Genomic DNA, 10,687 nt, shown 5'->3' on the forward strand with positions numbered 1-10,687 from the left:
ACCTCTCGGCCATTTTGAGGCTCCTCGTCATGTCCGTGATCTCATCCGGGACTCCGAACAACATTCGGTCACCAAATCACATAACTCATATAATACTAAATCCTCATCGAACGTTAAGCGTGCGGACCCTACGGGTTTGAGAACTATGTAGACATGACCCAGACAGCTCTCTGGTCAATAACCAATAGCGGAACCTGGATTCTCATATTGGCTCCTACATATTCTACGAAGATCTTTATCTGTCGAACCGTAATGACAACATACGTTATTCCCTTTGTCATCGGTATGTTACTTGCCCGAGATTCGATCGTCGGTATCTTCATACCTAGTTCAATCTTGTTACCGGCAAGTCTCTTTACTCGTTCCGTAATACATCATCCCGCAACTAAATCATTAGTCACTTTGCCAAGGCTTCTCATGATGTGCATACCGAGAGGGCCCAGAGATACCTCTCCGATACTCAGAGTGACAAATCCTAATCTCGATCTATGCCAACCCAACAAACACCTTTGGAGATACCTATAGAGCATCTTTATAATCACCCAGTTACGTTGCGACGTTTGATAGCACACAAGGTATTCCTCCGGTATTCGGGAGTTGCATAATCTCATAGTCAAAGGAATATGTATATGACATGAAGAAAGCAATAGCAATAAAACTGAACGATCAATATGCTAAGCTAACGGATGGGTCTTGTCCATCAAATCGTTCTCCTAATGACATGATCCCGTTCATCAAATGACAACACATGTCTATGGTTAGGAAACTTAACCATCTTTGATCAACGAGCTAGTCTAGTAGAGGCTTACTAGAGACACGGTGTTTTGTCTATGCATCCACACATAGATCAAGTTTCCGGTTAATACAATTCTAGCATGAATAATAAACATTTATCATGAATAAGGAAATATAAAATAACAACTTTATTATTGCCTCTAGGGCATATTTCCTTCAAAGCGCCACATTGCTTCTCTTGTGTGTCAGTAGCAGAATCCCTGCAACATACTTACTCTGGTCATCCATGATTATTCGTTGATGGGAATACATACACTGTAAATTGTTGAAGCACAACCACCCAGGATTGAGCTGTAGGTGTACTCAAATACTTATCAAAATAACAATTTAGTTGCAAACATTTTACACTCGAGTAATCAAGAGGTACTTGTGTCTAGACCTCGAGTTCCCTCTTCACATCGATCAAAATGAAAAAAGTTCGCCCGTCTCCCAATCGGCGGGCGCGGCTGCATTGTTTAGATTCTCATCTCTAACCACTGGTAGCCGCCGGTGTGACTCACCACTGTCTATGTCTCTTGGCATGCAACGCTTCCTCTAGAGAGGAACCAAGCAAACCTAGGGCCATTCTTGCAATAAATTTGACGCAGCTTACTGAAATGAGAGTGGTCAGTTTAATTAGTACTCGATGGCAGTGTATATTTATATGAGTATATGACGATGCAAGCGGTGCTTAACTATTAATCCTAGTTACAAGTCAGAAAGAATACCTGCATCCTGATCTGAGACTTTAAACGAATTAATCAGGAACTGCATGCCGTAGAAAATGGCTTTGTTAGTTCAACAGAAAAGGACAATGCGTAATTCTTCACTTGTCAACATATATACATTGAGCAGCAGTATATATAGACGAAATATTAACATAATTATACATATGTAGAGATTGCATTAGCTTGCCTTCATCTCATTGTTCCATATGCGAGCATATCCACTATTATGACCTGTTAAAATCCTGCGTGACAACATAAATTTTAGTGTAGGGTATAATAACATCCAACACATTCACTTGAACAAAAGAATGAAAATATATGCACCCACCATGGCTCTGTTGGGTGTGCATCCAGGGACCACAAAGAGTCAGGATTATACTTCACAGATATATTCTGATCCAACAAAACACCAGTCAAACTCAGAAACAATAGCTGAAATTAAGTTGACCAAGGTGGCTGGTGCATTGTTGTTCTAATCGCCAGCAGGAAAGCAAATTTATTGAAGTCAAGAGATGGAGAAACAGAAGTGCTGATCGAGTTAGTGTACATTATATGTATAGCTATTCTGTAGAATAACTATTCAACAATCTTTATACACTGGGCAGCGTGGCCGTTCTATTGTACATAGTCGGCAACTATGTGAGCCACTCATGTTGTACTATGTGTAAATGATCAATGCAATGCTTACCTCTCCAACTCTTTTCTGTTAGATAGTGGATTTTCTACACCCTCCGTGAACAGTAAATTCAGAAAAATAACAAAAAAAATCTGAATTGTTGGACGTCAAACGTGATCAAGAGTTTTAGCTTCTTGCAAATTTTCGTCCACAAATAACATTCTAGGAGCCATCACCAAAAATAACAAAATCAGTGTTCAAAAATCAAAACCAACGCACCTCAGATGTAATGTCTCCGTACTGCACATAAACAGCTTTCAGTGTCACTTCATGCACCATATTCCCAAACAGTTTGGCTTCTTTGAAAAATGTATCAGACTCAGATTGGTCATTGAATACCTCGATGTACTTATCTCCCAATAAACTGCTCTGAATAACGAGATCAAAGTCTGTCTCTTCCTTTAGCTTCATCTCCTCCTTCATTGTCACAGTCAAAGTGTAAGTGGATCCATGAGGGACAATGCCGCACAGCGGCAACTTTGTGAAGCACCATGGGGACTTGCCACTCTTGTCTACAAGTCTAAATGCCACATTTTCATCTGTGTTGTTTGTTAGGTGCAGTGAGCAAGGGATAGGCTCATTGGGACAATAGGGGAAGCGGAGTTCCAGCAGGTGGACATCAAGTAGCTTGCTCTTGGACCATGCTTTTTCCTGCTAAATAGATGAAACATTGGATAGCTAAGGTTTCACACACTGGCATGAACTAATTAAAAGATGATTATTACGTCAACATGAATTTTACATTTAATATGAGTTATCTATCTGCATTGTTGAAACTTGAAAGGACTAACTACAACTGAACTAGAAAAGTCAACCTGGTATGCGAGCTCTCAACTTCCCATATTTTAAACACAATACAAAAGATAACATTAAGTTAATGGAAATTCAATTTTGTTCCAGACCTTACATGCTCCCGGGTCAAAAGTAAAATAAAAAAAAGTTCACACATTTTAAAAAAGTCTTGACTACCTTTTAGCACTTCCAGTCTTCTGCCCAACACACATCACATGTCTTTTCCCTACAAAAATTTGCACGCATGTTCAAGACATGAACATGTTGTTAAAACAATCACACTTCGTAAACTCAATGTTTCATGCTCCCGAGTACAAGAATGCTGCCCTCGTTTAACACACTTCCGTCAGTAGTAGGGAGTTTTTACCCCAGAAAATTCATTGCAGTCAGAATTGTGTCACCGAACGTTTGGCCACTTACAGCCGCTCCGAGAGAACCACAACTGTGTGGTTACCTTCGGCTCCACCTTGTATTGAGTATTTGTAGCCTCTTGATTGTAACACTATAAATTTGCAATAATAACTCCCTTTACCCCTAAAAAAAATACACTTCCGTCTAAACAAAATTAATGAAGTCACCTTAGACATGTCTCCAGCATGGTGTGTCGTACATGCACTTAATTGCTGCTCACTTTTATCCGTTGGTTGCTCCTGATAATTCACATCATCGACATCGATAATTGCTACTGCATTTTCTTTTCCAATCAGAAGCCTACATATACCCATATAATATTATAAGTCTGGCATGAAAAAAATACAAAGCATGGCTGTGCAGCTAAGAATATATGCTCTTAGCGATAAACTAAAAGCGTGAAAAATATACCCTCCCATCACACATGCGAGATGGTAGACAGCTCCAGCACAACCAACCTTAATGATTCTATTAAGCGCCGGGGGACATGAATAATTCCTATGGGAATTTTGTTTGTCAGCAAGTAGAGTTGAAATCCATGTATGACTGAGTACATTCAGTGGAGCATCAATCGTTGTTAATAACGGCGAATAAAGAACAGATGGTTGACTAATGCATGTGCTTCATAAGTACACGAGCTATCAGTACTACATTTCAGATTACCCGCAGTTTCTGGTGCTCCACAAATAAATAGCGCCATCTTGTGAACCTGTAATTAGAATCTGAAGATCGGGTTGGTACAGGAGAGACATTACTGGAGATACAAAAGCCTCAAGTGTATGTATACACATCATCTTCTGCAGATCCCATATCTGATTTCAACAAAACAAAGGATGTATTATGTTCACTTTCTATATGTACACGTCCTATATTAGTTTGTTATTCCATGTGAATAGCAGACCTTTGCAGTCTGATCATGTGAGCCAGTAACCAAATACTCCTGATCATCACATGTGAAGAAATCCAGGCAATTCACTATGCTCGAATGCCCTACTAGAGTGTATATAAATTCGGGAGAATCAAGACTCCAAACCTATATAGGAGATCAGAGTCAAAGAAAATCAAAGGTCAACCAGCAATACTTGTCTTCCAGGGCTGAGAGGGGGGGGGGGGGGGGTGACATACCTCCACTGTGCAATCCATCGAAGCAGTCGCAAATGTGTCATTTGGGTTAAATGCGACTCGAAGTATTGTCATAAGCTCTTCATTCTCAAATGTTTGTATGCACTCCCAGCCCACGTCCCAGTCCCAAAGTTTCACTTTAAAACCATACACCGACAACAAATACGGCTGGGTTGGATGGATGGCCAGATGGGTATGAGCAGCCCGTGACTCCAGATTCTCAATGGCACCAACTCTTAAACTCGTGATCTTCTGAATTCTTGTTTCATAGCTGTACACATGGAGATACCCATCTTCTGTCCCAGCAACAATCCATTGCTTCCGTTCAATGAATCTAATGCACGTAACTGCAGTGCCAGGAAAAGTCAGCTCGCTGAAAATAGTAATAGAAGTAGTAAGAGAAATCAGAAATCATACCACGACTCGCTGAGACTTTAAGCGCATCCACTTTTTTCTGCGGTGATAAAGAAATAATCAATATGTTAGTCAAATGTGACCAAAAGCATGGATACCCCTGAGAGGCATCAATAGTCTTTATCACAAAAAAACAACACTACTACATGCCTGTGTCGGATAGTCCCAAAAGCCAACGTGTCCATTTTCGTCTCCTATTATTATCCTGCCCAAAAACAAAAATCAAATTTACCACCAACCATATATTTGCAATATCCCTTGCTTACACGTACAAAAACAAATCTCATTCATGTGTTCTGTCACAAGTTAGGAACCATGCGGAATGAAACTATATATGGACTGACCAAAGGCCCATTCCCGAGCAAAATATCAATGGAGGCCATTGGTTCCTCTTCCATGATTAAATATCATCTTGCCACACATATTGTGGAGGTGCCACATGTATATTCAAGAATGTAAACAGATCAAGAAGAAACACTTCATCTTGGCTTCTTTGTGTTCATGCATATGGATTTTCTAAGTATAAAGAATGCACTCACCACTGCTTGGCCCGGTTTGTGTCCAAGCAACTGAGATGCATTTCTACGTAGACGTGTACCTGAGTCAAAGAGGCTATTGTTAACATCTGGCCGGGAACGACCTAGAAGTATTACTGCACAGACATCGTAAGCCAGATAGAGAAGATATAGAATTTATACCTTGACTGTGGACAAGATTGGCTGCGAAATATATGACCATGTGTGCATGCGCCGTCCACCACCACACAATACAAGTGAAAACAACACAAAAGGTAAAGTAAATATATCAACCTTCAAATTTAAGCGAGACCAACTTGTATCTATCTATCTATCTTCCATTATATAGATTACTAAAGAAGTTGAAAAAGAATGGCGGAGATTGACGCTCATTTTTGCTTTCCCGCCTAATTACTTGATGGAAAGATTGAAGTCCAGCAATGTTCCCTCAAGATGTAATTTCCAACATTTCTTTGTATATTTTGATGGACACATCATTGCTAATGCGACGATGAAATACATCAACTAACAATTTTCATGGGGAAATACTTGGTGGAAAGACTAAACTGTCTTTTCTCTTTTAATATCTCAATGTTAATACAAGAGTACACAAAAACATACATAAAACAGCTGACAACTAACTGTGTTGTGCATGTCACTGAGCTTGCTCATCATATTTTACCTTAGAGAATGACGTTGCGATGTGTGTCAAGGTATAAAGTGCTTTCTGTTTCACCACCTGTACATCATTCCCTGTCTCTTGAAAAAACTTGTCTGGCTGGCTTCGAAAAGTGTTTATATGATCATCATCCCCCAATATTAAGGTAGCACTTTGGAGGATCACATCTATGATATACTTTCGTGGTAGATCTTCTTTCTTTTGTGTTGTCACAATGAGAGTGTAAGGTGTGTTAGGTGGCACAACGTCATACAATGGCAGCCTTAGGAAGGAAGACTCCATGCTATTATCCATAAGCCTAAATGCAACGTGCTTATCGGTGTTATTTGTTAGCTGCAGCGGGCACGTGATAGCCTTGTTGGGCTCAAAGGGGAAGCAAATCACGGACGGGTGAACGAGAAGAAGCTCTCTTGTCCCACCTGCTGGGATTACATGCGTACTACATTCTATTTCAGCAAGGCAATCGATTATGTGCTTCATACTAGCTGGTCTCTTTGCCGGATCGACTTCTGTGCACTCCATCCCAATCTTCGCACATACTCGTATTTGATCCCACTGCAGTGCATCCAACATCGTATTATTCCAAATTTGAAGTACCTATGAATTTGCAACCATGATTGCGTTATGAAAATGGACCGGCCTTTTTAAAATAAAGACTTAGTGCTAATGCCAAAGATCATTATTTGTAAGATTTGACTTGGAATGGTGGATAAATTGTTCATACATTCTCAATATAACTTGACACCCCTTCTTTCCGGTCAATATCTCTATCATTATAACACCAAGACTATATAAGTCAAACTTGTGCGTGAGTATGATTTCCTTGTTATAGCATTCCGGCGCCAAATATCCCCTGAAAACACATATAGTCTAGTCCATTAGTAATATGCAGAGCAAGTGCAATATAAATTTACACTACAGTTGAATAAGTTAAAAATTAAGCTTTCCATATGCTTTGGCAGGCTTACCTCGTTCCGGCCACATTTTTAGTAATGACCCCTGTTTGGTCTTCCTCAAAACACCTTGACAATCCGAAATCAGTAATTTTCGGCATCATATCCTCATCCAATAATATATTTCCGGGTGTTAGATCCAAGTGCAGAATATTAATCTGGTGAAGATAATGTAACCCTTCACAGATCCCCTTTATCATATCGTATCGCTTTCTCCAGTTAAGTTCTCGAGGTGAATCTACACAGGAGAGATGAAAAAATGGATCTAGTTCGGTATATATTTGAGATAATTGAGTTCCTTAACTTTTGAATGCAAGATAATATATTACTCAATTATCTAAGTCATACAGATATATTCCAGTAGTTTGAACCAACCAAGTAAATATCATGTGAAGGAAATTAGAATGGAAACATAAACCTACCTATTATATAACCATGAAGACTTCCTTTAGGTAGATATTCAAAGCAGAGCAACCGCTGTTGTACATCTGCCATAACCATTTTCCCTTTGTAGTCCGAAATATTCCCTTGTGTGTCGGCGCAATATCCGAGAAATCGTACAATGTTTTTGTGTTTCACCTTCATGAGACATTGCACCTCACCCTGGAATTGCTCCTCATACATGTGCGTATTTGACAACTTCTTCACAGCGACAATGCCATTATCAAGCACTGCCTGCAGCAGCGAGATCACGCGAGAGTTTTCACTCCATATAAATTTTGATCAAATTAATCAGAGTCAGAGTGCGGGCAGCACGCGAGAGCTTTTAACCGTACCTTATAAACCACCGCAAAGCCACCTCTTCCAATTATCAACTCGTGAGAAAAATAATCTGTGATTTTCTCCAAAAGTTGGAATGGCAGGGCAATGGGCTCTGCATCTTCATCGTGTGCCAAGTACTCCAGCTCCATTTGTGTTATACCACCTCGGGGATCCATTAATTAACTGGGCACCCGGGGCAGTTATATATTAGTACAGTACTAACTTAGTTAGTCTCGCTTGAAACATGAGAGCACGCACGAATCATTAGTTTGTAAAAAAATCGAGCTGACTCCGGTAATAAAGTAAATCAAGTACGTACTCCTAGTTATTACGCCGAAAGTTAAAGAGATTTACCTAAAATTGCTGCTTGCTGACAGATGGTGGGATGAGGAATACGCGCCAGATTTACCTAAAATTGTTGCTTGCTACCAGATGGAGGTGAGGAACTAAACGAATCGCTCCTCAACTAAGCAAGCAGATGATCCATCCATGGTGCTCCGCCGTGTCGCCTCCTCCCAGCGCTCCGGCGAGCATCCCGCAGCGTGTAGCCGCCAGATCTACTCTGCTGCGGGGAGCAGAGGGTGGCGGCTGACTCTGGGAGTGGGAGTGGGAGTGAGGTGGGAAGAAAAGGATTGGAGATACCTAGCGGTAAATATCGGCCACGGGGTGGAGAAGATGATGGGCTTTCGACCACGGACCATATGAACAGCGATCCATCTCTCCGTCTCGGACCGCATGAACAGCGATCCATCTCTCCATCTCGGACCGCATGAACAGCGATCCATCTCGCCATCTTTTCCAATTTCCCTTGTTGCAAAACATAGCGACTTCAGTTTGACAAACTGGGGGCATGCAATGCAACATCAATCAGCAGCTCAGCACTGAATCTTCGAGGAAGGGAAATCCCGGAGGAAGAACAGTAAGTATCGCCCTCGCAACAGAGCGCGGCGATGCTGTTGCTGCCACTTAAATTCTCCGTTTTCATCAAAAAAAATTACATTCCCCTTGTCCTACTCCTAGGCGACAGGAGCGTGGCGACGCTGCCACTAAATCTGACAAATTGGATTATGCTTATCTCTATCTCTATTTTACTATGGTGTGTCTCATATGCCTGTGTGCATCCGATGATGCAGAGGCTAGCCATGGGCGGAGCTACACTAGGAAATGGGTGTACATATGTACACCCATTAATTTTGGTTTTCACTCGAAGAACATGTAGATACAAGCGTAACAAGTGTATTTTGCATATATCAGTTAGTTCTAATTAGTAAGATAACATTGATCTTGAATTATGTACACCCACTTTTGTAAACGTGGCTCCACCACTGAGGCTAGCTAGGGTTATCTTTTTTTTTAGAAAGGAGTTTCATTTGCTTAGAAAAAAATGGCGTTCATTTTCCTGTAGAATGCTTTTTTTAAGGAAAAGTCATCATGGCTAGCTTTATTAAATTTAAACAACACTTACATCGTCCATTAATTGATCAAGAATAAAGCCCGGAGGTGAGTCCAACCACAGATTCGGTGGATCAACACGACCATTTTGTGCTAGCACATGAGCTACTATTAGCCTCTCTATTACAATGCTCTAAAACGACCTTCCCGAAATCTAAGAGTGATAAACGACATGTATCCAGCAGTGGAGCAGCGACCATGGAGTGTCCTTCATTCTTCTGCAATGCTTGTATCAAAACCAAGCAGTCTGATTGTATGCGAATAGATGTGCAGCCCATATTTGATGCAAGTCTCAGGCCCTCTGCTAGGGCAGCCGCTTTCGCTGAGACCACGTCTGGCACATGATCAAACTTTGTTGTCAGCGCTCCAATGAAAGTGCCTGAGCTATCTCTTAGTATCGCTCCACCAGCCCCCGTGTGGTCTTCTTCAGAAAAAGAAGCATCCACATTAAGAGCCAGCTGGTTTTGGAGTGGTTTATACCATCTGCCCACCCGTGGGGGCCCTGTCGGTTTACTCAAAGCACCAACGAAATTGAGGGTCAGAGCCCGAACTGCTTGACTAGTTTGAATCGGTAGCTGAACCTCTTCTTCCCGCACAATAACTGTCCTCTCCCACCAGAGATACTGAAGGAAATATGCCCTAGAGGCAATAATAAAGTTGTTATTTTATATTTTATTATATCATGATAAATGTTTATTATTCATGCTAGAATTGTATTAACCGGAAACTTGATACATGTGTGGATACATAGACAAAACACCGTGTCCCTAGTAAGCCTCTACTAGACTGGCTCGTTAATCAAAGATGGTTAAGTTTCTTAACCATAGACATGTGTTATCATTTGATGAACGGGATCACATCATGAGGAGAATGATGTGATGGACAAGACCCATCCGTTAGCTTAGCATGTTGATCGCTCAGTTTTATTGCTATTGCTTTCTTCATGTCAAATACATATTCCTTTGACTATGAGATTATGCAACTCCCGGATACCGGAGGAATACCTTGTGTGCTATCAAACGTCACAACGTAACTGGATGATTATAAAGATGCTCTACAGGTATCTCCGAAGGTGTTTGTTGGGTTGGCATAGATCGAGATTAGGATTTGTCACTCCGAGTATCGGAGAGGTATCTCTGGGCCCTCTCGGTAATACACATCATAATAAGCCTTGCAAGCAATGTGACTAATGAGTTAGTTGCGGGATGATGTATTACGGAACGAGTAAAGAGACTTGTCGGTAACGATATTGAATTAGGTATGAAGATACCAACGATAGAATCTCGGGCAAGTAACATACCGATGACAAAGGGAATAACGTATGTTGTCATTACGGTACGACCGATAAAGATCTTCGTAGAATATGTAGGAGCCAATATGAGCATCCAGGTTCCGTTATTGGTTATTTG

The 10,687-nt window shown here is 41.0% G+C and overlaps 1 pseudogene; it reads right to left on the reverse strand.

Annotated features, from left to right (window-relative positions):
- Window positions 1-896: 896 nt before the first annotated feature.
- Window positions 897-8,463, reverse strand: LOC123166222 (uncharacterized; annotated as a pseudogene).
- Window positions 8,464-10,687: the final 2,224 nt, after the last annotated feature.

The sequence above is a fragment of the Triticum aestivum genome, chromosome 7D (genome assembly GCF_018294505.1).
Source record: "Triticum aestivum cultivar Chinese Spring chromosome 7D, IWGSC CS RefSeq v2.1, whole genome shotgun sequence".
NCBI lineage: Eukaryota > Viridiplantae > Streptophyta > Magnoliopsida > Poales > Poaceae > Triticum > Triticum aestivum.